Source organism: Triturus cristatus, chromosome 3_2, assembly GCF_964204655.1.
Source record: "Triturus cristatus chromosome 3_2, aTriCri1.1, whole genome shotgun sequence".
Classification (NCBI taxonomy): Eukaryota; Metazoa; Chordata; class Amphibia; order Caudata; family Salamandridae; genus Triturus; species Triturus cristatus.
In genome coordinates this window covers 992,201,766-992,228,115 of record NC_140584.1, presented here as the reverse complement: position 1 = coordinate 992,228,115, position 26,350 = coordinate 992,201,766, and the positions used below count along the sequence as shown (strand labels likewise).

At 43.7% G+C, this 26,350-nt stretch overlaps 1 protein-coding gene and 1 long non-coding RNA gene across 3 annotated transcripts in view; both read left to right on the top strand.

Annotated features, from left to right (window-relative positions):
• LOC146858952 (uroplakin-3b-like) overlaps window positions 1-26,350 on the top strand; it is a 212,169-nt gene that overhangs the window by 22,466 nt on the left and 163,353 nt on the right. The window lies entirely within an intron of this gene.
• Window positions 22,873-24,879, top strand: LOC146858953 (uncharacterized). Of its 2 annotated transcripts, none has more exons than XR_014979713.1 (5): window positions 22,873-22,990; window positions 23,578-23,670; window positions 23,766-23,860; window positions 23,980-24,076; window positions 24,423-24,879. It is a non-coding gene; the product is annotated as an uncharacterized LOC146858953 (long non-coding RNA). The 2 variants fall into 2 exon arrangements; XR_014979714.1 differs by having other exon boundaries at window positions 23,962-24,076.

The window sequence follows — 26,350 nt, the reverse complement described above, 5'->3', positions numbered from 1 at the left end:
TTATTTCATCAAACAGCCAATATTTATTTGACCTGCACTAATTGAAACTTGCATATTGTGATTGACCTATTTATTTTTCCAATCAGCAACTAAGAGAAAAAGATAAAGAAGAATATTTTCATAATTTTTACGGTGTAGAGTCGTTTTTGGAACGGATGCACGCATGGTTATTGTATGGGTATATTGTATGCTTAGCACGGCGCCTGTTTCCTGACCACTCGAGCCAAGCTACCACAGTGTGTCCGGAAGACCACCACCACCCCTTCTAGTGTGGGAGTGGTTTTCCAACACAATGCTTGTTGAAATGCATGCATGTTTGATTGGACCTGATACTGTTTGTGTGCTGTTCAGAATAAAATGAATACATGATGCTGTGTTTAGGTTTAATCTTTAAACTAGAGCAGAGATCGGGCAAGGAGAAGAGGAAGAGGGGGAGTTTAGAGAAGCCTCTTTTATGGTTTCCTCCTCAGTGCACATACCACATTAATGGAGAGGCTGGAGAGAGATGGAAAGGGTCCAACAAGGGAGTTAAGAAGCGACTTAATGCTGATCCCTGCTGAGAGTATATTAGTAAACAGACGTTTCTACGTGTCAGCAGGTGCCTCAGTGCACCAGATAGCCTATGTATAATATAATCTAGATTTACTTACCTGTCAATATTTGTTTTTAATTTTGTCGTCTGTATTCTGTCTCACTAATATTGTGGGTTCTATATTCAGGGTGCACGCCATTTAGGATGACACTTTCAAAATGCCAAGTTTAAGAGGGCTATTAATTATACAACAGCTGCAGAAATATAATGTAAAAAGTGCCTTCCATTTACAAAAATGTCGACAGTTTTGAGTACTGGGTGAGGCATAGCGACAGTTCTGTAACAAGTTTAGCCTGCAATTGAAAGACTTCATTGGCTTCAGAAATGCGCTGCTATGCAGACCTGTCAGATGTATTACATGTCTCTAGCTGGCACTCCCTGAACTTCTTAAACGTGTCAGTCCTCCAAAGATCTTAATACCCCAAAGAACATGTCATGTTTTACTAGGTAGGGCAGCGAAGAAGCAATAGTCAGTGTTCTAAGGTAGCCGAGGCTAATAGATGTCGGGTTGAGTTACTAACCTTTACGTATTTCATATAACAATCACATGTATAATGCTTCAATGCTACTGATTAAAGCGTTCCATAATTAGATATTTTGTATCTGAAGAGGAATGACACTTGTGAGTGGGTCAGAATAAAAAGTGTAGGCAGGCCCACTTAATTGTTCCTATTTATTTTCTATTAGCACAAGATAGACTAGTATTTTCCATTGTTTTCACAAATGACTTATCATTTCAGTTTCTTTATGAAAATTTGGCGAATGTTTTCGGTGTAGGGGGAACCCCCTCCCCAAACTGCATGAAGAAAGACCTTTGTTCAGAGCCTCTGCATTCAAAGTTCACAAACCGACGGCTATTAAACCAGTGGAATGGAATGATATCATTTTGGACAACCGACACCATAAACTTTGCAAACCCATAAAATTCAGTGAATCAGGCACTAGCAAAGCACTGCAATGTTGCAACTTAATTAAAATGATTGGAACACACAGTACCGAACAGGCACATTTAATTTACAGCCACAGCTGAGTGGACTATGAAGAATAATTTGTGAATCAATTACGTACTCATGATGTTTCTGAGTCACAATAAGTTATTCCTCAGAGCCTGCTAGAGGAGGTGGTGTGAGTTATTTGTGAAATGATCTGGAGCCTTGTAATTATGCACATAGATGTGTTATTTATCGAAACGGAGGAACATTCCCTCTCATCTTGCATCGTGCCTACTGGTAGGTGAGGAGAGTGGAGACACTGCTGTTTCTTTCTCATATATCATTCTGAAGAGCTGCCTTTCAGCTTGGTTTTAGGATATACAACAAGTCATTTTAATGGAAAGAAAATCCAAGGCTGTGCGCTCTGCTCCTGAAATCCAAAGCCAGAGTATGATTGAAAACATATCTGGAGCACAGTGGAGCACAAAGCCAGGCACTATTCTAAGTCACGAGGGTGTAACAGAACAGAAACAGGAGGTCTCAGAATCAGGAGCTATGTCCTTTTAAGTTCTTGCTACAGACACCTTCTCCAATTGGGCGAGGCTTGTGCCCAATACTTTACACAGTATATTCATTTTTTGTTTAAATCTGTTTTTATTAAATTTTCAAAAGATTACTTCTTCTTGAGAGCCAACATACATCATTTAAATCCGACCATACATTGAACCATCCATCAATCTCGAATAAACATTACGGTTGGGCAGAGATAGTTCGGATATGCATGTAGATGGCATTGTTGAGTTAGTTACTAGATAAATCTCAGCCAGTAGGTCATGCCATCAATGATAAAAGCCACCGTATATTGAGAATGTGGTTCCATTGGTGCATTGCACAGAGTCTTTACAGGTCATTCAGCTCGGCCAAGTATACAGATGTTATAAATAAAACAAACAAACAAAAAACTCAAAACCAACAACAGCAGCATAGACCAACTTCTGTGTGTACGCTCCTCACCTAGTCACCCCCACCTCCCCATCCCCGCCACCGCTCGCAGCTCCCCATAGGTCGCCATCTCCATCCACTGCCCACATCGATGCCCACCCCAGGCGTCAGTTGGCGTATGTGTACCTACGTGGCACTGACGGGCTACCCGTCGCTCACTGTAGGAACGCCCCCCCCGCTCTCAGGTCGCCCCTCGGGGCCATCTCTCTCAATGTGCGTCAAGGCCTGAAGTAGACCCTCCCATTGCGCTGCTATAGTACTTTACACAGTATATTCATATAAGTAACACAGAGATAGTGGCCTTAGGGTCACCCCCCTTCAGTCAATGGCTCTCGTGTATTTTTCGTGGTTTGCCATTGCTTGGATGGCTGTCCATCAAGCACAAGGCATTTTGTTACATTGTCCCATTACTGTTTCCACTAAGTTTTGGTGATGTCCCTCAAAGAGTAGTCCTACACAATGCTACACATTCCCACAGCCTCAACCTTCCTCACTCCATGTCCTCGCTAGGCCCCTCTACCTTCTCTTTCTAATCAACCCCTCACTTCCATCATCCCCGGATCTTTGAATTTTATCTGGCCACTTTTTCCAAATAGGAAATTTTTAGGTCTCGCGCCTAGCGATGCAGTGCGTAGCGCTGCTCGCGCAGCAAGAGACCTCTTGTAGGGGGTTCCAAAATCGAGCCAGGAATCGCACACGCTTGTGCGTGTGCTTTTCCTTTTGGCTTACACTATTGGGCTTTGCGTGCGTGTTTTTTACAAACAGAGTACGCAATAGGCCAAAGGCGGGTGCATTGCTCCGCCCATGGCCTATTGGTGTCTGTTACGGGCACCGCCGGGCATGTGGTTTCAATTACCCTGCCCAGACGTGGGCGCGATAATTGAAAGCACATGTTTCGCTGTGGTGCGCGCGCGCACACCACTCGCGGGCTTCTTCGTTTTTGGATCCATTTCACATGGAAGCAACTAAATGAAAGAAGGAAAGAGAGGTGGGCTGCTCGCGCGCACCACTCGTTTCCTTCGGCTGTTGCTAGGGGTTTTTTTTTATATCAGAAGCTACCTCCCTCAAAGAACATCCCCGGATTCCCTTCCGGGCACCTGATGGCACCCCCAGGCAACCCCGACAGCTACTTCAGATTTTCTCTGGCCATGCACCGGCAGTTGAAGCCGCAGGACCGACGAATGTAAGTCTGCCGGTGTGGTTTATGCTGCTAAGTTACTTGCATTTTTTGCCAAGTGTTTTGAAGGAGGGCTGGTGCTGAATATTCTTTTCCAGAGGCGCTGTGTGTGCCAACATGGGGCGAACCTTTCTGATAGTTGGTGCTACTTTTCAAAAGTCCCCTGCCCCATTGCCTGCCTTGCAGGGCTCCCCCAGCGGGGAGAATGAGAGCGAATGTTGGTGATGCCGGCGCACAGGTTGTAAAAGAAGTGGACGCTGATTTGAGTTTTGTATTCCTTCTTTTCGAGCGGGTTGAGTGAGGGTAGCGAGAAATCAGCTGTCTGGTTCTTAAGTGTATTCCGATTAATACTTGGTTGCGGACGGTACATCTGCGCCCCACTTAGTTCTAAGTGCTATATAAATGTTACTTTACGTAAGCGCTATATAAATGTTACAGTGCACAGGTATGCCAGCTAATGTATATGGCACGGGTCCTCGATGTACAGGTTGTTAAGGAGGATGGGGGCGGGGGCTTGGACTGTGGTATGCGAAACCCTGCACAAGGCATAGGCAGGGCAATAGCAGCCAACAGACTCCCACCGGGCGAGGTATGGATGACAACAAAAGGCCGAGGGCTCCCTTCACCCCCGGGCAAGGCTGCATTGTCTTCTGTCCGGGAAAGGCCCAGCCTTTCCAAAACCAAACTCCAAGCAAGGCCTTTCCACAGGGATTTCTTTGTGAGCTAGAGAAGCATCTGAGAGGCTCCGAGCATGTGCTTCCCTCCCCACCGGTGAGCTCTGCTCACAGTGCGTTAAAGCATCCACGGCTTAAAGTGTCTCTTCCGGGTGAGGACAGGGTTTCTAGCACACCAAACCTCCAATTTTGTGCAGGCTGTAGTCAAAATTTCCTAACTGAAGGAGGCAGCATGCATAACCCCAACCAGTGAAAAGCAAAGTGATGTTGAAGTCGGTTCAGAAATTCACGTCCCCAACTCCATTACAACTCAACCTTAAGAGTGCCAAAACCTCCTCTCATACTAAGTGTGTAGTTGTTGTTTTCTGTCTAGTTCTGTAGCGTGAGAGGCCCATCACCTGACAGAATCGTCAGGCCATTCATTAGCTGGAGACTGTCCGCAGCCTTTGGGTATTAGAATGTAGTTATTGGTGAGCTCGCGCGCGTGCCTTGGTGACAGGAACCTACTCTGTGAAGTAACACTGACTTTAGAAGGGTGAAGGCCGCATCTTGTTGGCTATCTGGAAGGTGATGTCAGTACAAAGGGGGCGGGGCTTTTTTATCTGACAGGCCAGTATTTTTAGCCTAGCACTACACCAGGTACTTGTGGTGGGAAGTGGCTTGCAATATGGGGAACCCACATCTCAACTGACAGCAGCATGCAACAAAACTGTGTTCTTACACTTCTGATCAGCATGCGTAGGGCGACCAGACGGCATTTGTCACAGGACACCCCACTTCCATCTTGGGCTTTTCTGCTACTAATCAAAATCATGTTCATCAAAACAATTATTTTAATTGAAATTAGCCAAGACTGCAACTTCCAGAGAGCTCTGTATTATTAAATCAAAGTCCAGGGTTGGAGAGGTCCCGATGGAATAGTCTTTTGGTCAGTTCACGTCTTGACGGATTCCTGGGTACATATTTAAGCGCTTGTTAATTGTCACAAGCACGCATACGTACTTTAGTCGTCAACACAGGGTGGCCACCCTTTTAGCTCTGGGGCATGATAGACACCCCTCGTCTAACGCACATGCTAAAGGTTGACAGTTTGTAAAAGCCTTTATAGTTGCCGAGACGTTATTTGGAGGCAGCTCGCTGGCTCCAGGTGTGCTCTGGACTTTGGACCCACGGGAGGGAGGGCGCGTGTGCGCACTCATCTGTCTGGGTAAATGATTAAACTCGGGAGTAACCTCCTGCGTAAACAACCAGTCCCAACGACCAGCGCATGCGTTCATCGCCGTGTGGCTCCAGATTACAGGGAACGCGCCTCGCTGTTTACAGTGCAATTTCACACCCTGGAGGGCCCTTGTGAAAGTTTACTTCACACCAATAGAATTCCGGAGCGCGCAGCTGTACCTACGGTGTGCCTGAGGGCGTCCACAGAAGTGTGGCGGCTGAACACGCAGTCGTGGTGCGCACATTCACTGTGTGTGCCCACCGGTTGATATCAGTGACGGTGCCGCGTTCAAGAGACATGCAGGCAGCTGCCCCATCAGCGGCAGCTTCGCTCCCTGTGTTCTCTTCAGCTGAGGGCGTCAGGTTTCTTGTGAATCTGCGTGCCCGTCCGTGTTGTGACTTGAAAGTGAGATGGAGCATTTTGCTGCATGTGCCAGCTGCGCATAGCTGTGCCATGCAGGCCCTCCGGGCGCCTTTTAACCGTGGCACAGCCACAAACTTTCAAGCATCCACGGACACATACCAACAGTCACACTTTGTGTGCAGATATACCATATTCACTGTGAATGGAAGCCTAGGTTGGTGTGCACATAGGTACCACTGGTGCCCTGCACATCAGGGGTGCACGGTGAAGTAAAACACAAACTGCAGGTTGATGTGTAGTGGATGGGCACATGGTGGTGCAAGTGAGGTTTAAAGTGGTCCCATGTCAGGTGTGAGTAGCTATTCCACTCAAGGATTTTTCTGAGACAAAACGTATCAAAGAGAGAGGAAACAAGCATTTGCAATGCAATAGGTCTCGCATTACTGAAAGTTTGAGCTATTGGCGTTGCATTATTGTTTGCAACAGCAATAGCTCAAACTTTCAGTAATGCGAGATCTATTGCATTGCAAATGCTTGTTTATCTTCTCCCTGAGGATTGGTGTGTATCGTCCCTCAAGGATTTGTAGCATCTCTCTTCTTGCTTATTGAATACATAGTCCCCGAGGGACCACCCCACTCAAATAAAATAAAAGACGTTATCTTTTGGGGTGTTGCGATCTCACTTAAGCCTGCAAGAGCCAGCGCTGGCCCATAGACTTCCATAGAAGTCCAATGAGTGCCAGCACTGGATTCTTGAACAATTATTATTATTTTTTTTTTAAGTGGATGTCCTTTGGGGTAAGGGGGTTTGGCTGCCACACATGGTGGGGTGGGAGCAGGGCCTGACTACAGACCAGGCATTGAGGCCAACCTCAACTCATGCATGACGAAAGGCCATGCTTGGCGGAGGGTTGGCATAGTTAGTTAACATAATACAATCTTACTTTAAGTAAAAAAAAAGGAAACTAGAAATTCACTGAACAAAACCAAATTAATGATTTAGTTAGGTGAAAATGTCAGTATGTCAGTAAAAATGTGACATTTTAACTAGCAAAAACACTGAAATTCAACAGTTATAATTAACTCAAGTAACTATGGTCTGTGCCTTCAACACACACTGCTTATGATCTCACATATTGCAATGCTAATGACATGTTCTGTGACATCATTGATAACATCACCGATAACAACTGAAATCATATCATTGATGCCATCACTTTGAATGGCGAGGGCGCAAGTTATATTTCCTTGAGTTAACTATAACTGATGAATGCCAGTATTTTTTTAGTTTAAATATGCATGTCTGCATATCTCACACCTCATCTCTTTCCTCTTCAGTATCCTATTTCACCTGTCCTGCATGTACTTCCTTGCATCTCTTTCACTTCACCTATCTCACCACACACCAAACACCCACTCATCTACATGCACTGATTCACACACTTTTGCATATAATCACAGTTACTATTAGCAAACCTCACTATTGCTGTGTGCGCTCTGCAGAGAGGCCAATGATTAGACGAGTATGTATTCCAAACCCCTTAATGACTCACAGACAGGCACAGTGAAAAATGTGCACTGCCTTTGGCTTGAACTCCACAGCTCTCAATCATGGCTTAATTTATTAGCCAGCCACAATCTGAAATCACACAGACACGTGGATGCTACTGCTTTCACAGTACACACTGAACACGAGTAATTTGCTGCTTGAAAGTTTTTTACAGAAACACACCATCCTGAAAAAAATTCAAATACTCTTCGGGAATGCAAGAGTAAGTATAACGTGAAATGTAAACAGGAACAACATTGCTGTTCCCAGGCTGAGAGGGCATTGCCTGGTTTTGCTGGCTGCAACTGTCATGGGTGGTGGGGCACAAGTGGGGGAGGGGTCAGTACGTTTACAAATGGGGCAGCGGCCCACCAACCCAACTAGTGATGCCACTGTGTAGGGATGGAAGGTAAAAAAGGGCATGGTTAACTGGGTAGGAGGAAAACAACAAAGTGAAGGGAACGCAATCCCAGACGAAATCTAATATGGTAGGGTATAGCAGAAACCATGGAAGTTGCATGTGAGATACTGATATAGTAGCTTTGCTTTGCTTACTCCAGAAGTCCTGCCCCTAACCTGGAAGAGTTAGGGGCCCCTAATGAGGCTGTAAACCCCGTCTGAAGATCAAATGACAATTGACCCATGTCCTTACTTCCTGTCACATCTTAATATTCCTGACAACATTGCTTCTTTACAGAATAGCCTGGACCTACTGGATTCATCTTTGATTTGTTACAGTCGCCACATACGTCATTCCAATATCTTGCTCTACATATCCTCTTCCAACACCTACTAATTTTATTGAGGGGTGGGTAGATGAGATTATTACTGGGAGCAAACATGTTCTATATTCAGCGGGGCAGAGTTACAAGCCCTTTGCGACACTTTTGCGCCACCGTTGCATCACTGTAGTGATGCAGCGGCGGCGTAAAAAATGCAGCCAATTTACAACGTGAAACATCTAGGGAGATGCGTCACGTTGTGAAGCCTCCATCACATTATACCTGCGTCTGGTATAATGTATGCAGGTTGGGCGTTCCCACGCAGGAAAGCCTCGCAAAAGTGACGCAGTAAAATCTACAAGATATCATTGCATCATTTCTAGAATGCCACTGAGTCAAATCCTTATGCCTAAGGAGTGATGCAGTGTAGTGAGAATAGGCCTCAAAATGCCTTGCTTGAGTTGCGTCGTGCTTGCGACACAACTCCAGAAATGCATGACTTTTGCCCCAACAGATGCGTCAGAATTTCTGACGCCTCTGTCAATCCTTGCGCCATGGTGCGTCGTTTTGTAAAGACGGCGCATCCATGGTGGAGCAAGGGTTTCTCAGGGTGGCACAGGGAAAGTGACGCATCTCTACAGATGTGTCACTTTCTTGTGGATCTGCCCCATAGTACTTACTACCCCTGACAAGGCGTGTGTAACTCTCAGACTATCATGCTCCTTTGGGTCATGCTAAGTGAGACCTTGTAGAGCCCGTGTACGTGGAAAGAAGGAAACATGTCTGTGTGGATCATGAAATGTACTAATCCTGAGGCTTGCCAGCACACAAGGGAGGGCCCTTACACTTCGGTAAGAAATCACACTCAATGGGGAACTACCAACTCCTCCCTACCCTGAAAGAAATCACCAACACAGTGACAGAGGCATTGGGGCATAGATAGTGGGAATGTATATAGATTCAGGGGGATTAGGCGGGGATCACACCTACGACGGGGCTGATGCAGTGGCATGAGATTCATGCATACGGGCAGGAAACACACCAGTAACTGAAAAGAGAATCCCTACGGGTCGAAACAATGTGTGCAGTCTTTAAACATTGTGCATTTTTGTTATGAAGGCAAGCTTGCTAGAGTGGGCATGATTTGATTGGGTGTCGAGACACTCTACACTTCTTGGGAATGTACAAATATTCATGTCTGTACTGCAGTATATGGCAACTAAATAAAGGAAATGCCTATTTTTAGGTTCATCTGTATGAAAAGACCAAAACTATAATTTGATTTTCGCAACGTACTTCCATTCTTACACATATCATTTTTATTATTGTCTGTCCGAATACCTACCAGTGTTCCAATGGTTTTCTATCAATATTTGTCTAAGTACGCAGTATCATGCAGCTCATCATTTTGCCTAGACAGTGCATGTGCTGTTGCTTTGAGATCTTTGGTTTTCTAACAGTGGGCGCAGAGGTTGGTCATTCATTGCTTACCATTGGTTGACTTCATTGTCACTCTCATTTGCTCACTTCTTATTAGTCAGCTGCCATTTCTTCCTTCTTCCTCGTGTTTGTCCCTCCATTTCTTTAGGCACTACTTTTTTTGTGTTTAAGTACCCCAGAGTGTGTCTTTTTCAGCTGGATTCCATAGTACTTCTACCCCCTCTGCGTTTCTCCTTCCCTTTCTCCTTGATCCATGTTGCTTGCCCCCACCTGAATCTCATCTGTGTTGTTTGCAACCACCAACCCACCCTTGACCGTGTTGATTGCCCCCACCTGCCCTCCATCCATTGTTGGCAGTGTTCTTGCTTGACCCCCACTTGCCCTCCCTCTCTCCTTCTATTGTCTGTGTTACTGCTTGCTCCCAATCCGTTCTCCCCATCCCTTGTTGTCCATGTTGCCAAAGACTCACCCTACCTCCCTCTGTGTTGCTTATCACTCTGTCATAAACAAACAAGCATTTGCAATGCAATAGGTCTCGCATTTACGTGAGTTTGAGCTATTGACATTGCAAATAACAATGCCTTTTATTTCTGTTTCCGTTTTTAAAACATAAATAAAAAGCATTGTCATTTACAACGCCAATAGCTGAAACTCGCATAAATGCGAGACCTATTGCATTGCACATGCTTGTTCGTTTAGTAGGGGTTAAAACTACATTGGGATTTTTTTTAAATATATACTTGCTACATTGTGTACTCAAACTACAGATAAATTGAAATGTGCATATCAGATCTGGAAAAAAATTAAATATGCCTTTGAAGATGCCAAAGTACACCAAACACGAACCCATTTGTACATTCAAGAACACAGTTGCCAGTCTACGTTATGGCTCAAACACCCAGCACTGCTCACAAAATCAATTACAGTGGCCTTGTGCAAAAATATAGCTGCACCAATAGGAGATTGGCAAAGTAATCATGAGAGAATACAGTATTTATGGTACTTCTGATTTACAAAATGTCGAGCTTTGGTATAACATTCGTCACCATTTGATTTTTACAGCTGTGTGCACCCTCGCCACAACATATGCAAGCTTTTAAATACAGCAAATACCCATCAGTGGAGCAATTGCACACCCAATATTCAATAACAGGCCTGCCCATGGTAACTCATGCTGCATGTTCACACATGACCAAGACCTGACAGGCACATCAAGATGTGTAGGTGTAGGCACACACAAGTACTTAGCTTGCCTAGAACATCAGATCTAGATTTCAACCTGAAAACTGAACTCATTTTAACTGTGTTGCCATAAAACGTGGCTTAGGCATCATTTCAGTACATTAATCCTATCAGCAAACCACGTGCCCTCACCCGAAATCGCAGGGATCCCAAGAAAGTAATTCAGAGGACACGTCGAAGGTTCGACTGCTTTTATGTCTCTAATCACATGGTAATGGGAGGTAAATGCAGCAACCGAGATTCATTTCGTTATCACAGTTCTGTCATAACACAAGGCCCTCTTTGTAACCGGTATCTTCAATCGGACACGGACAATAGGTTATGAGAAATGAATAAATAAATAAAACAGCCAAGGGGCATGTGATCATTGTTCCTAAGATCATATCAACGATTGTGGGAGGACTGCAGCATGTCACGTAAAAAATAAACTCATTTCATCAGGGTTTAAGTCTTGTACTTTTAAATCACAACTCCACAATAACTTCGAGTTTGGAGTCATGTAACTATAAAAACATCTATAATACACTAGAAGACGGGAACATTAAGCCCTTGCCACAAACTCACGTCTGCTATCAGAGGCTTGCAGCTGGGAAATGAAAAGCGCCCCTTGCCACATGCACCGCAGCAATCACTGACCTCTCACTGAAACCGAGTATTGCAATGTTGAAATGAGTCCCGATGCAGAGCATTACTGCACGCTGAAATCCTACCTCAAGCCTGACAAGTTAAAGATTGGATGCAGAATAGGGCATGCATACGTTAATGTACGTTCATAGCTGGTCAGCGCAGCTCGTCGTTCCTACCACAATCCTCTGATCTAAAAAAACGAACAGCAGGTCAATCTTTATAAGGTTTGCACTACAGTACACTTGCACAAGTAAATAGTACACCTTAAATTACAGGTGGATACAGTTAGTGGAATGTACTTATTAAAGTACAGCATGCCATTTCTAAATGGTCAGTCAATTAGGTCTATAGTTTGACCGAATATGTATGCCATGTAATTTTATTATTTTACGGAGTTTTATATAGCGCGAACTTGACAAAAGTAGACATTATGCAGCCTAAACCCAATGAATTGCAGTATGCAGCCAAGATTCCAAATGGAAGTTTGACTAAGTCACTTTGTTTGATGTAGACTGAAAATATGAAGCGAAAAAAATGTGAGCGAACGGCGATATCTCGTCGTACCTAATGGTTTAAGTGTAGTTTGATCATGACCAATGCCCAACAAGATGATGAAAGTGCTGTGTACTGTGTTCATAATTTAAGATGTTTGTTTTTTAGCTTAAATAATAAATAAAAAAAGCCCGTTTGGTAGGACACAAAAGAAGCACGTAAATTGATACGGGACAGCAGTCGAGCGTTGTAGTCCACTAGATGTGTCCAAATTCAGAAATAAATGCACCCAAATTCTTTTTTGTGTATAGTTACAATTCCAAAAGGAGAAGATTAAAAAGTGACGGGAGGAAAAGTGGGTGCATGGGGTGGTTTGCGCAATGTGGGGATATCCTGAGAAATTGCTTATTGTTAAAGAACACCAGCTTTGGCAAACTGCATCCGTTTGGGACAAGGCATGTGGCACAGAAGTATTCTGGTAAAAACAAACAAGAAGGGCCGGGCGAGAAGGGAGGGGAGAATGCGAGGAGCCTGAATACAAGTGAGACGAGGGTAAAGAGAATGTCTCCGTGAGCCTTGTGCTCGGCTGGCGCCTCGGGCATGTTTACTATGGGAACACATGGGAATGCAAAGCCATTAATCAAGCACGATGGCTCTGTCTCCACTTCACGCCCAGGGAGGAGGGAGATGCAAGCAGAGCATCAAAGGGCTGGGTGAGAAGGGAGGGGGGAATGCAAGGGTAAAAGCGGCGAAAGTGAAAGTAATCGAGCAGAGCATCAAGGGGCTGGGTGAGAAGGGAGGGGGGAATGCAATGAGCAGAGGAGCAGCTGTGCACATGCATGTGATCGTGCACTCAAGGTTTAGGCCAGCCAAAAGACTGTGGGTAGCACTTTGAAAATCCCACATATAAAATGTCTCTTCGAGCCTTTGGCTCGCGAGACCTAAAAAAGGATATGATGTGGACAGCACTGGCTACATCATAGTATTTTTTCTGACACCCTCTGTTGTCCATGGTGTCCCCCACTCTCTCCCTCCATGTTGTCTCCCCACACACCCCTCTTTTCCTCTGTATTGCCTCCTGTACAGCCAGCAATAAAAAAATAAAAAGTGCTATGACGCTGGCTGCGCCATAGTGCTTTTTTGTCTTTCAGGCATTCTTTACTGAAGCAGCCCAGCTGCACAACATGGATAGAAGACATTGACAAAGCCAATAGCTTTCCCACAGGTGAGACCTATTGGCTTAGCCAGTGCTTGTCTACTGTAGGTCTGAGATGACCTACCGTAGAACTGCTGTGCTAAGCTCGAACCTACAAAATTATTCTATACTAAACACAGAGGCTAGTGTTAGGATTGCCTCTGGGTGTTGTTGCTGACACGTGAGTGGATAGATTTGCTCACTGATGTCTTCTGAAGCAGAGGTATGAGACTAGAGTGCTCTGTAGAACATCCTGAGGGTGGGGAACCAGTGGAGCAGCAACGCCCTACAACAGCTTTTAAATGACTGGGCAGAACTGGCTGGTAGTAGGTGGAGCTGGAGAATGGGAAGGTATGCCTTGCTGAAAGGTCAAATCCATATTGAGTTCCCCTTACATAGATCTCCTCAGGGCCGGCTTTAGTGCTGGTGGCGCCCTGTGTGACAATGTCTGTTGGCACCCCCCAATGACCACCTCTGCCACGGATTCCCTCACTAGCACCCTTTAACAGTGCCTCTCAAGTCTACATAACCACTGTCTCTCAGATTCATTTAGTTTTATACCACCACTCATACCAGTGTAAGGTGTCTGAGCACTTTATACCACACACATTGCACAAAGACAATCATATGTGTGTAAAACACTGTATATGAAATGTTACATCAGACAGGACTACAAGGGATAGTGTAGGAGTGGCATGTCATCGATACTGGTAGGAAATATAGTTAAAGTTCTTATTCAGGGAAGGCACAAATTCAGAATTTAAAACACAACATCAATGTTAAGGGTTCTCTTTCATAATAAGAATTGTTTTCTACCCAAATGAACCCTTTTCACAAGATTAGGAAAATGAAAGACTGGGCAAAAAAAATATAGCTTTAACATATACCTTGCAGTTTGCAGCAGCTCTAGGGTGACAGTTAATAGCTCAATGTTCTATATTAGGATTTTGAGTTAGAAACAACAAGTTTCTAAAGGAGCTCTCTTACAGAATCAGTAACCCACTGACCTATATGCACTTCGTTATCTACATGGTATACTTTCTTAGCAGCAGGCATTTTAACCCACTGCGCTACCTAAGGATGTGTTAAAATTTCCACTTGGCAAACCTCCGGTCTCTTTCCAGGGAAGACGATTAACCACGGGACTTTTCTTAACATTCTAATTGATGTCTGAAAGTTGCTGGAGGCCAGGAACGCGGCAGCAGGTGCTTTTAAAATGATACAAATTTTCGAAAATGATGCCCCCACCCTAAGTCAACGCCCGGTGCGGTCGCACCGATCGCACCGCCCAGGAGCCGGCCCTGGATCTCATGTATATTTAGCTGCAAAAATACAGTATTCCAGAGCACGTATGAATCCCACAGTAGTGAAAGAAAGAGGGTGCACTAGTACCTCTATAACAATCTATGACTAATAAGTCGTACCGCCCTATTACACATTCCCCTTTTCTCCTTTCTTGTATTCTTGTGATGATTTTTTGTCCCACTTTCGTTTTTAAAAAAAAATCAATTTAACGAAAGAATTTCGGATAGGGTTTTTGCTATTTTGGAATTTTACCAAAATGAAGTTTCACCAACCAGGACACATTGGGCTGGTTTTCTCCATTTGAGCTTTTTGCTGAAATGTATGTAGGTAGTGGACATTCTAGAAAGCTGCTATTCGACTGATCCTCGGGGACCAATGCTGGACAACCCTGATAGACACAGTGTATTTGTAGCCTAAGGTACAGTGTGGCGATGGCGTTATCAAGGAAACTTTAAGGCAAAGATACCCTGCCAGTTATATGTCTGTGTCTTCTGAGGTTTAGAAGAGTGTTAAGTCATCCAATCCAGGAAAAGTCTAAACTTCCCACTTTTTTAAGACAATCAGAGTTTACAGAGATTTTGCATAACTGAGTGCAATTTTTAACTGTGTTGTCTCTAGTACAAATTCAAGAAGTACAACAAAGTTAAAAGTGTGTGATGCGGACATATGTTTGCAAAATTCATTGAATTAGAAGAGATTTGAGGTGAGAGGCTGTTCAGAATACTCGCAATGTAACTATGCTGCTAGCAGATGGACTCTTTATGTTCAAATTATAGGACCATGAAGAAGGAGCATCTAGATTTAATTTGAAGATGGGTACCATACTAGTAATGAAAATGAAAACAACTGCTATGATGAGGGAACGAGAATACAAAATGATGCTGAACAACATCTGTAAAATGCAAGAGGGTGAGGGTTAGTTTAGGGGGAGTTCTATTTTTTTGGGCTAAGCGGCTTGACACCAGCCGAGGCTAAGGACTGAGAGTCGAGCCTTGCACAATGTCCTGGTTCTTTAGCTCATTGTGAAAAGGATGTCTGCAGCAAATACAGTGTGGGCATGTCACATCCTGGACAGGACTTCTCCAGTCTCACCGGATAATTGTCTGCCTATCTTTCAGGCCCTGTTAGTAGTGGAAACAATGTTGGTATCAATGCTTGAAGACATCCTGGTGGCGGAGATCTAGGGGAACTGCGTTTGCTCATTGTGCATGTTTGATATGGTGAGCTATGAATTATTCCATAAACGACTGTGACCTGTGGCTAATGGGCTCGCCAAGTAAACAAGTCATTTCTTTCCGAAAGGAAGCAGTGTGCCAAAATTGGACTGTTCCAATTCTATTAAGCCACAGTCAAACCGGTGAGGGCCAAGGGTGAGTTAAGCACACAGCAGTGGAACTCTATGTAAGCCTGTAGGCCTCACTCCAGTGACACAGGTAAAAATGCCTTTTCACTCCTACTGATCACTACACAGTATGCTGCAAACGAACGCACTTGTGCTGCTTAACTCCTGGCAAAGGCAGTACCCTTTCATCAATATGAGGGTAACGCTTTGGACGCCCCTTCTGATCCAAATAGACTGCAATCTGGGAGACAGATCTATGTCATGGACCACGTTCATGATCCATGTTTACCCATGACTGCAAAAATCAGTATCAGGGGTCCAGACAGCATTACAGTTCAGGCACGGAGGGCAGCGGTGCATGACTGTTACCATGCAAGTAACTTTTTCATCCCAACAGGCAGGTTAAATCTAACCTTTTCACAATGGATATGTAGATTGATGATGTGATTTAATTTGTCAGTATAACTTGAAAGGATGTGTCACTGAGGGAGAAAACACTTAGACAACTGTGTGGCTCTGATCATTATTGTGTATATGATGGTGATATGAATTGTGACTAATGTGTAATATTGTTGTAGGATGATGTATAAATGTGGCTTGTGATTGATGTACTACTGATCTAGCAAATACTGACAACTGGATGACGTTTAAATGATTGACTGTCTGAGGAGCTGTCTCCTCACCCACTGGCATGTGACAGGGCACCACGACACAATGACTTGAAGGGAGATGACGCTAGAAAGGGTAAATGGAACCAGAGTAAGAGGATGAGAGACATCCTCAACACTCCCTCCATCATCCCACAGACAGCAGATGAACAGGGGCCTGTATGTAAATGCAAAAGGAAAAAAGCAAATGAGAGTAAAGTTTGCACAAGGATATCTGTAACAAAAACATGAATCCCTAAGCTATCTTAATTAAACCTCAAATATGAGAGCTAACATTACATATAATGCGATTATACAGATACATTTACCATCCAAGATACTTGGAACATTGGAGGGGTGAGGCCAACTGCACTGGAAAATGGCCGCACGTTAGCTTCGCTCCGTTGCGCCACTCCAGATAAATCCGTTTTATTTAGACTTTCCCCGGCCACAAACACCTGCTGCGGAGCTCGTTTGACCCCGATCCTATTCTCCACCACCATGCTGAAGATTGGCCTGATTTGCGGCGCCTGAGCGGCCGTGGGAGCAAGAAGCGGTGCCGTGGGACTAATAAGTGCTGGGCATGGCGAGTGCCGTTTCGCCAAGCTGAATGTGGAATCTGAGGGGAAGGTGTGGTTCTTTACTAGACCTGAGGACGCCTGGGACTGGCTTGAGGGTTGGAGAACAGTTGAAAAACGCCATCGCAGGCCTGCTGGTGACAGATCCAACGGCGACAGGTCAAGCTCGCGGACCGGGTCTCCGCCGGGTGATGCTTCGGCGACGCAGAGCCCAACCGGGTAAGGTTTGGTGGCTTGACATTTGTTTGATTGACCTTTGATTGCTGGGGTCTGCTGAGTCGAGTCTCGATGGACGCACTGTGCCTTGTTGACATTCCACCATGTTCTATCTTTCCTGTGCTGTACAAGGCTTCACATTGTTCTCTTTTGCATTTCTGACGGCCTCTGAGGGGGGTGAAATACTTACATTTGTCTTCAGGCGACACACCTTTCTGCCATTGGTCCCACAGACAAGATTGACAGTTGAGGGTGTAGTGAGCTGTTCCGTGGTCAAATTGCCTTTTTGAACAATGACCTGATCTGGCAGACTGATCTGGCAGACTGATCTGGCGCCGACAGCCCTCCACTTGCCCTCTAGCAGAATGCAGACTCCAAATGTCTAGCTTGCCGCTGTTGTTTGTCCCAGTGGTGTTGGCATTGTTGTTTCTTGTATTATTCTTTGATTACAGTTTATCATATTCGATTTGCACACCAGAGGGTCGTATGCTGGGAATGCGCATGCTCTTACAAGTTGATGCTCCAAGAGGTGGGGTTGGATCACGTCCCTAATTCTGTTGAGGGTGGGTGACAGGCACTCTGCAAGTTTGGGGTGGCGGATGGTTTTATGGCCGCTGTGCAGGGAGGCAGGGTGGGAGGTGCGTGTTGGGTGTTGGGGGATCAGGGGGGTACTTTTCCTTTTATTTTTTTATGATGCTTTTTCTTATTTTCCCTTTTGTTGTGGGGTCGTGTTATTTATTGCAGCAATTTTCTGTACCTATTGTACTGTATGTCCACAACACGACACCATGGGGAGCACAGGGAGCCCACAGGGTTGCAAGCACTAGATCAGCTGCAACGTTTCGGAGCATACGGCCCACCATATGGCCACACGATGGGCCATCTTGTGTGTCCCACCCTCAATGCATGAACATTGACATGTCCTCTGTCTCTCGGCTTTACACTGTCCATCCCTCTATCTATACATGGGGCCACACTTAAGATTTAAGTTCTTAACATGGAACGTTAATGGTTTAGGAGATAAAATTAAGCGGGGAGTAGTCCTCCAATACTTGAAACGGCCGGCGCCAGACATTGTTCTTCTTCAAGAGACACACTTAATTAGTAACTCCTGCGACGCACTGAATAGATGGGGATACCGTCTGGCTGCCCACTCTGGGTTTACATCGGGCTATCGAGGGACGGGGTACTCCTACGCAGGGGGTGTCCATAACTAATAAACACGGTCTGGTCGGATGAGCAGGGTCGATATGTGGTGCTCTCCGGCACCTGGGAGGGACAGACCATCAATGTTATATCCGTGTATGCCCCACCTGGGATGCAGCGTCTTCTGCTGCGAGACCTCAGAACGCTCTTGCTTGACCTACCCCTGGGGCTGCTGGTGCTGTGGGGGGATTTTAACCTTGCTGTAGACGGCGTCATTGAACGCCTTCCATCCCGCAGGGACCCCCAAGGGGGGTCTCCATTGCCAGAGTTCTTGTCGGCCGTGGGCCTGGTTGATATCTGGCGGCCAATAGACCACACAGACCTCACATTAACCGGATGAGAATGGACATCAAGAATGCAATCAAAAATATAATGTAAAATACTTTTTCACATATTTATTCAAAATAATCACATATATCACAAAATATGTAAAATATTACAGAGATATTTAATAAAAAACTGACAGTCTCTAGATTTTATACACATGGAAATAAAAAGAAATTACTATTTTTTTTTTTCATGATTCAAAAACAGGTAAGATCAAAAAATACACCAATATTCATACAAAACAGTGCATTTACAAATTGGGAAAGAAAGAAAGGACAAATTGATCCTTTTCAAGCAGGGAAATCGCCAAATAAAGGATTCATCGGTTGTGACCACAGTAAAACATAATCCTAATATACAAGTCACAAAACCATTGTCATCACAGATTTTGTATGATTTCCTCTCTTTCAAGCATCGACGCGTTTCGGTAGGCCCTAATACACAGCCAACACCTTCCTCAGGATTTTTTACATGAGATCCCAATTTATATATATTTAAAATCTGAAAAAAATATACATAAAGTATTGTAAGTAACTACCGAAGTACATTTCTTTGAACAATATTTGATACATTCTGATGTCCAAAACTCAGGGGAAATACTAGAGACTATGTACCTTTTTTAGACTCGCGCCCGAGGAGAGCACAGCGTTTCAATGGGAACTCGGGGAGGGGTCAAATGAACAGGGGTCCTCCACAACAACAGGAGTACATGCGCACGAGAAGTCAACGCTACTGGCGACAGACAGAGCACCAGTAATAAATCTGTCTGATAAATCTTTAAATGACATGGAAATTAGCATCCTCAGCAAGGGCTTTAGTTTTTTTCCATCCACAACTGTGGATAGGTTTCAGCTGGAGAAAGATTTACGCTCTTTTTTTCGAAAAGTGAGACTGAGGAGATTTTTTGAGAATCGGGAAACCCTTGAACGTATAAATCTGTCGGGCCTTAAACCCAAGTCATTATTTACTCCCACTCTGGCTATGGTTGGGAAGAATATCGAAGTCTTTGAGTGAGCGGTCGAGAGTGATATTTACAATATCCTTAGTAAACAGAACAAAATAAATCTTGGACATAATATTAATAGAAATGAGAGACAGGCCCTAAATTCCCTTAAAGCAGATAGGAGTTTAACAATCAAGCCTGCAGATAAGGGTGGTGGGGTAGTGGTCTTTAACACCCTGGACTACGAGTGTAGAATGCTTAAACTGCTCAATGTTGAGGAACACTACAAGCGAACTAATGCGAATAGCTTAGAAGCTGTGTCTAGAGAATGCCTTGATCTTTTAAGAGAAGCAAAGGAAAATTCCTGGATCTGTGAGGACGAGTTCAATTTTTTGAACAACTTGGAGCCTAGAACTCCTGCCATATACGGCCTACCCAAAATCCATAAGAATAACACTGATCCACCAATGAGACCAATAGTGAGTAGTATGATTCCCTTTTGGAACCTGTTAGCAAGTACGTTGACCACTTTCTACGTCCTATTGTCTGTAGCCTACGATCTTATGTGAGAGATTCTGCCCATATCATTTCCCTTACTGAGGGAAGACCGTTCTGTGGAGAGACCCAGTGTCTAGTTACTCTGGACATTGAGTCTCTCTACACGAACATCCCACAGGGTGACACGGTTGATGTCATTCGTGATATTCTTAGGGATCAGGATTTGGGCGGAGCTAATGTTGACTTCATTGTTAGTTGTGTTAACCTGATTTTGAAAAATAATATCTTCTTATTCAAAGACGAGTACTTTAAACAGCTGACAGGGACCAGTATGAGGGCTACCTGTGCTCCGAGTCTGGCCTGCCTCTATGTAGGCCAGTTCGAGACTAAGCACATTTATAACGAGGTGGCCCCCTTCTTTAAAAATGTAGCGGGCTGGTACCGCTACATAGATGATATCTTTTTTATCTGGGAGGGTGCCGTAGAGAAACTAGAAGAATTCCTAGATTGGTTGAATCTGGGTGACCCTAATTTGAAGTTTACATTTCATCACAGCAGAACCAAGGTTGACTTTTTAGATATCATAATTAAGGATTCAAATGGAATTTTGGAGGTTGAGTTGTTTACCAAACCCATTGCCAAAAACACTCTCCTCCATTTCTCTAGTTTTCATCCTAAGTCCCAGAGGGACAGTATTCCCTTCAGCCAATTCCTTCGACTTCGAAGGAATTGTTCTGACTTACAGGATTTTTATAAACATGCAGATGATTTGAAACGCAAGTTCAAGGACAGAGGCTATCCAAAAAAACTCTTATCTCACTCCCTCAAGCGCGCCAGGTTCTATGACCGTGATGTACTGGTCAATAAACCTGTAGCCAGAAAAGAACCACCTAATAAGGTAGTGTTTGTGAGAACATTTTCCAACTTGAGTAATCAGATTAAGAATATTGTCAACAAGAACTGGCATATTCTTAATCATGATGAAGTGGTGAAACAGGAAAGACCTCCTTATGCATTTAAGAAAAATAGCAACCTTAGGGATATGTTGGTGCATACATACCGTGAAGACAGCTCTGATACCCAAAGGACAATTACTAACATTCCAGCAATTGGTAATGTCAGATGTGGAACTTGCAATATATGTCCTCAATGTATACAAACCAAAGAAATTTCACACAATGGCTGTACAATCCAATCTAGAACTCTCAATAACTGTAGAAGTAAGAATGTTATCTACTTTCTCCGATGCCCCTGTGATCTGGGGTATGTAGGGGAAACAGGGAGAGAGGTGCGAGTTAGGCTACAAGAGCACAGGTCAGCCATAAAAACTAAAAAACTCACGGCACCTCTTGTGCCGCATTTTCTTGAATTTGGAAATGGAGAAAATTACTTCTTTTGGTTTATCCTGGAAAAAGTGAAACTAGATAGGAGAGGTGGGAATATCATTAGCAAACGGAGGGCACGTGAGCAATGGTACATTTCCCATCTCAACATGGTACGTAAAGGATTAAACTCAAGAGAGGAATGGGAACGCCTCTTAGTGGCATGATAAGCGATAGGTGTTTGCTCTTACTTACGGATATAGGGTCAGACAAATATCTTTGCCTATAGAGAGGATTGGTTTCCCTACTCCGTAGTTAGCTAAGACTGTTGGTAATAAATGCGATTAGTCTGGCATTTCAGTCATCTTTGTCAAGAGATGGCACGATCACCCATTTAGGCCTAGTCGAAATAAAATGCAGGTTGGTTGATGAAAACCTCCCCAATATATAAGTATTTGCCAGATTGTTTCGTTTTTTGAATAAAACTCTGCTGGCTAAGATGTGGAGACGCCTTTTTATATCTCAAGCGTATATGTGCTCTTACACACTGGGGCAGCGGTTAATGCAGTTATTTCCTTAATGTCAATATGGGGATTGAATTAATAGTGGTCTGTCAGTGCAGTCAGTTATAATGATAACGAAAATAAAGCTTTTATTTATTGCTCTACTGTAATTAGTAGTAGCGAAGCGGGCTTTTTTTCATTTTTTTCATAATTTTTTCATTTTTCCATTCCCCTCAATTTCTCTATATTCTTTTAGAAAGAGATGAGTAGTGGGATTCGGTAAATAAAATAAAATAATAATAGAGAGTGACACAATGGACAGAAAATCGTTTTCGCCTCTTGCTATCCTATCAAGAACCACTGGACTCGGCTTAAAGAGAGTGAACATAGGTAAAAGAGAGTAAGTTTCCCCAAATGTATTTTCTTAGTAGACCAAGTAGTATTTAAATAGCCCGCGTTAGGGTGTATTTATAGTCTAAAGATGGCGACTTATTTGTGGGATATGTTTTCTCCAGTTGGAGTCTGGGTCCCGTGAATGAGCTATATATTTTTCCAGGTTATGAGTTTATAGGTGTAGGTTTGGGTATGAAACAAATAAATAGGTATACTAGTAGTGGAAATCCGAACTAATGATCCCATAGAATGTTTAACCACACTCAAATCGTCTGCTCAAGTGGTTGTTGATACTTTCAAGATGGCGGCCCATTTGCGGTCAAATTCATCTCGGTTCCGTTTGGTATCTTTGCCCCGGAAGAACCTCTACATTTCTGGGTCACTGGTGATATGCCGGTGTGTATTTAAGGCTCATCGTTTTCTCGTACTTCGTTCAATTGGATCGGAGGAAGTTATTCCGCGGACCACACCGGGCGTCATTCAGGTATGTGTGCAGACAGGACGTTGAGTAGACCGCGGTTGCTGCGATAGCTAGATATATCTCTTAATGGACTTTTCTTGTTTGTCTTTTCTTCGGTGTAGTGAGAGAACAGATCCTAGATTTGGGACGTTTTTATCTCCACTATCCTTGCTGAAGATTGACTACATAAATATTTAAGATAAAGGGTGATCTGTTGTGGATATTCCTAAATATCGGACGATTAGTTCAGATATTTTGCATTCGCTTTCTGTGCAGAGAAGGCTATGCTAAATAAACACCACAATTGTAGCCGTCCGATAGAGGAAATAATAGAAATATGTAGATAGCTTATGTGCTAGCCTATCCCTAAAATATCGAGCATTGGAAACAGACAGTTGCATTCGCACAATTCGACGAGCAGTCCGTTTGTTGTACAGAGGGGGATGTGGCTATGTCACAGAAAAACCGAAATTGTTGCCGTACAACAGAGGTAACAATAGAGATAGGTCATGTGCTAACTACTGCCATTGTAAGAGTAAGGAAGTAGCAGAGCGTTTACTACGCCAATACTATGGTTTAATTAGGTCATCATAGTTTTCACTTTGTTTCAGAGATCGATTCAACTAGTACCTGGGGTGATCTCTGAAGAAATGGAGTGACGGCCTGAACATATAAAAGACATCTGCATCTAGCACACACTAGAGGTAAATACTAGCACCATTGAGCACCGATAGATAAATTGGGTGAACTAAAACCTAAAGGGATATTTAGTATTCTATGTGTTCCCTTCCTCTATTAGGTATCATATTCCCATGAGACAAATACCCATGAGGACATCAATTGAATGACCCGTGTGAGGCGTTATGATATAAGCCACCAAAAAACGTATACGAGGTAAATCTAAGAAAGCCCATATACAGTGCGAATATATTACAAATCCTATTACCAGTGGATTGTAGCGTTGTTATAGGATGCCATGTTTTTGTCTAAAACAGGCTTTTTTGTTGAAACAGACCATCTTTGGTGACTGTATGTGAAGATAACGGATCAGGCTCATGTAAGAGAAATCATGATAATATCTACAAGGAAACTGTCCTGCATATATCAACTGTGAGTTCAATAACTAGATAAAAAAATTCACCGTTTGGTGAACACTATATGCTATGAATTACTAGCCAAGAAAGGACATCTCTATAAGATGACTTAGTTAACATTATTACTGCCAAGTAGCTGTTAAACATGATTCATGTGCACTTCAACCATTTCCTGTGAGGGCTAAGTGAATTCTCACTAACCAACGAATAGTATTAATACTTACAGATTATTGAGTGTTTGTGTGTTTGTCTCATAATTTTTAATGCATGGGATGAGTTTTGGACATCAGAATGTATCAAATATTGTTCAAAGAAATGTACTTCGGTTGTTACTTACACTACTTTATGTATATTTTTTTCAGATTTTAAATATATATAAATTGGGATCTCATGTAAAAAATCCTGAGGAAGGTGTTGGCTGTGTATTAGGGCCTACCGAAACGTGTCGATGCTTGAATGAGAGGAAATCATACAAAATCTGTGATGACAATGGTTTTGTGACTTGTATATTAGGATTATGTTTTACTGTGGTCACAACCGATGAATCCTTGATTTGGCGATTTCCCTGCTGGAATAGGATCAATTTGTCCTTTCTTTCTTTCCCAATTTGTAAATGCACTGTTTTGTAGGAATATTGGTGTATTTTTTGATCTTACCTGTTTTTGAATCATGAAAAAAAAAAATTTAATTTATTTTTATTTCCATGTGTATAAAATCTAGAGACTGTCAGTTTTTTATTAAATATCTCTGTAATATTTTACATATTTTGTGATATATGCAATTATTTTGAATAAATTTGTGAAAAAGTATTTTACATTATCTTTTTGATTGCATTCTTGATGTCCATTCTCATCCGGTTAATGTGAGGTCTATTGGCTGGTGAAATACATAGATCCAAGGGAGGTCTGTTTTTCGACTAAGGTCTTTTTTTGGTACCCCTCTCCTTTGGTCTAGGGGTCCCTCTCTCTTTGTTACAAAAAGATATCTGGCGGCGACTAAATCCGACCGCCGTGCAGTTTACATTTCACTCTAGTGGAGAAGTGTGGCTCAATGGTTAGAGCAGCAGACCCTGATGCAGAGGTCTGGCCCGGGACCAGGGTTCAATTCCCCGACTCGGTGGGTCTTGGGCTCAAAATTCCACGGACCTGATAATTCTCGCCTCGGTGCCTATTCCAATCATGGAGTCCCACTCTGCAACTCTGGGCAATAGCTTGCTTAATCTCCACAATGGCCCCCACAACGCTAAGGATGCCTGACCTCCACCTTGGGGGTGCCCAGGAGTGGACACCTCCCAGGGAAAGCCAGGATGGGTTCCACAGCGGTATTCGTACAAGCGCCTTGAGACCCTTGCGGGTGAGTAGTGCGCTATACAAGTATCAATTTACATTACATTACATTACATCTAGTGCCCATAGCAGTCAATCGCACATCGACCACATGTTCACCCATGCTCAAGATATTTGCATGTTTACTGACTCTAGGTGCTTTGCCCGTGGAATCTCTGATCATTCCCCCATTCTCGCAACACTTTCGCTCGCCAGCCCAGGAATGCGCCACCTTTACTATATAAACCCATTGGCGCTCAAAGTACCCCACGCTAAGTTGACATTACTCAAAGAAGCTGACTATTATTTTCAAGAAAACGTGGGGTCAGTCACCTCAGCCAGCATCCTATGGGGGGCGTTTGGCACTGTGATGAAAGGCAGATCCTTATCTTTGAAGGTTGGCCATGAAAGAGAACTTACCAAGCGAATCATAGAGCTTGAGGAGGATATCCTATCCCCGGAAAAAGCCCTGGCAATTACCCCTTATTCGGAGATGCAGCACTCACGATGGTGCGTCTCGATTACAATCAGCTCCTGACGGAAGCGGTCAAAGCACGGTATACATCCACACGCCATAATATATATGAACATGGGGAACGAACGGTTAAACTCCTTGCTTGGCTAGAGAAAAAAGAGCAATCGTCAAGATGGGTTCTCTCAGTGCACGGGGCCAACGGGGATACAATCACAGATCCCCAACAGATCGCTGATGAGTTTGTTTCTTACTTTTCGTCGGTGTACGCGCCTTCTGAGACGTCCCAGTCGTACGCGGCCGTGAACCTCCTTTCGACCATTAAAGTTGCATGTCTGTCCACACAGGACTGGGACTCCCTGGAAAGTGCTTTCACAGATGATGAAATCCAGAAAGCGATACAAGACGTCCGCTCGGGTAAAGCTATGGGACCCAACAGGCTCCTGATCGAATTCCTGAAGCCACTGGCTTCCAAACTTTCCCCCTACTTGCT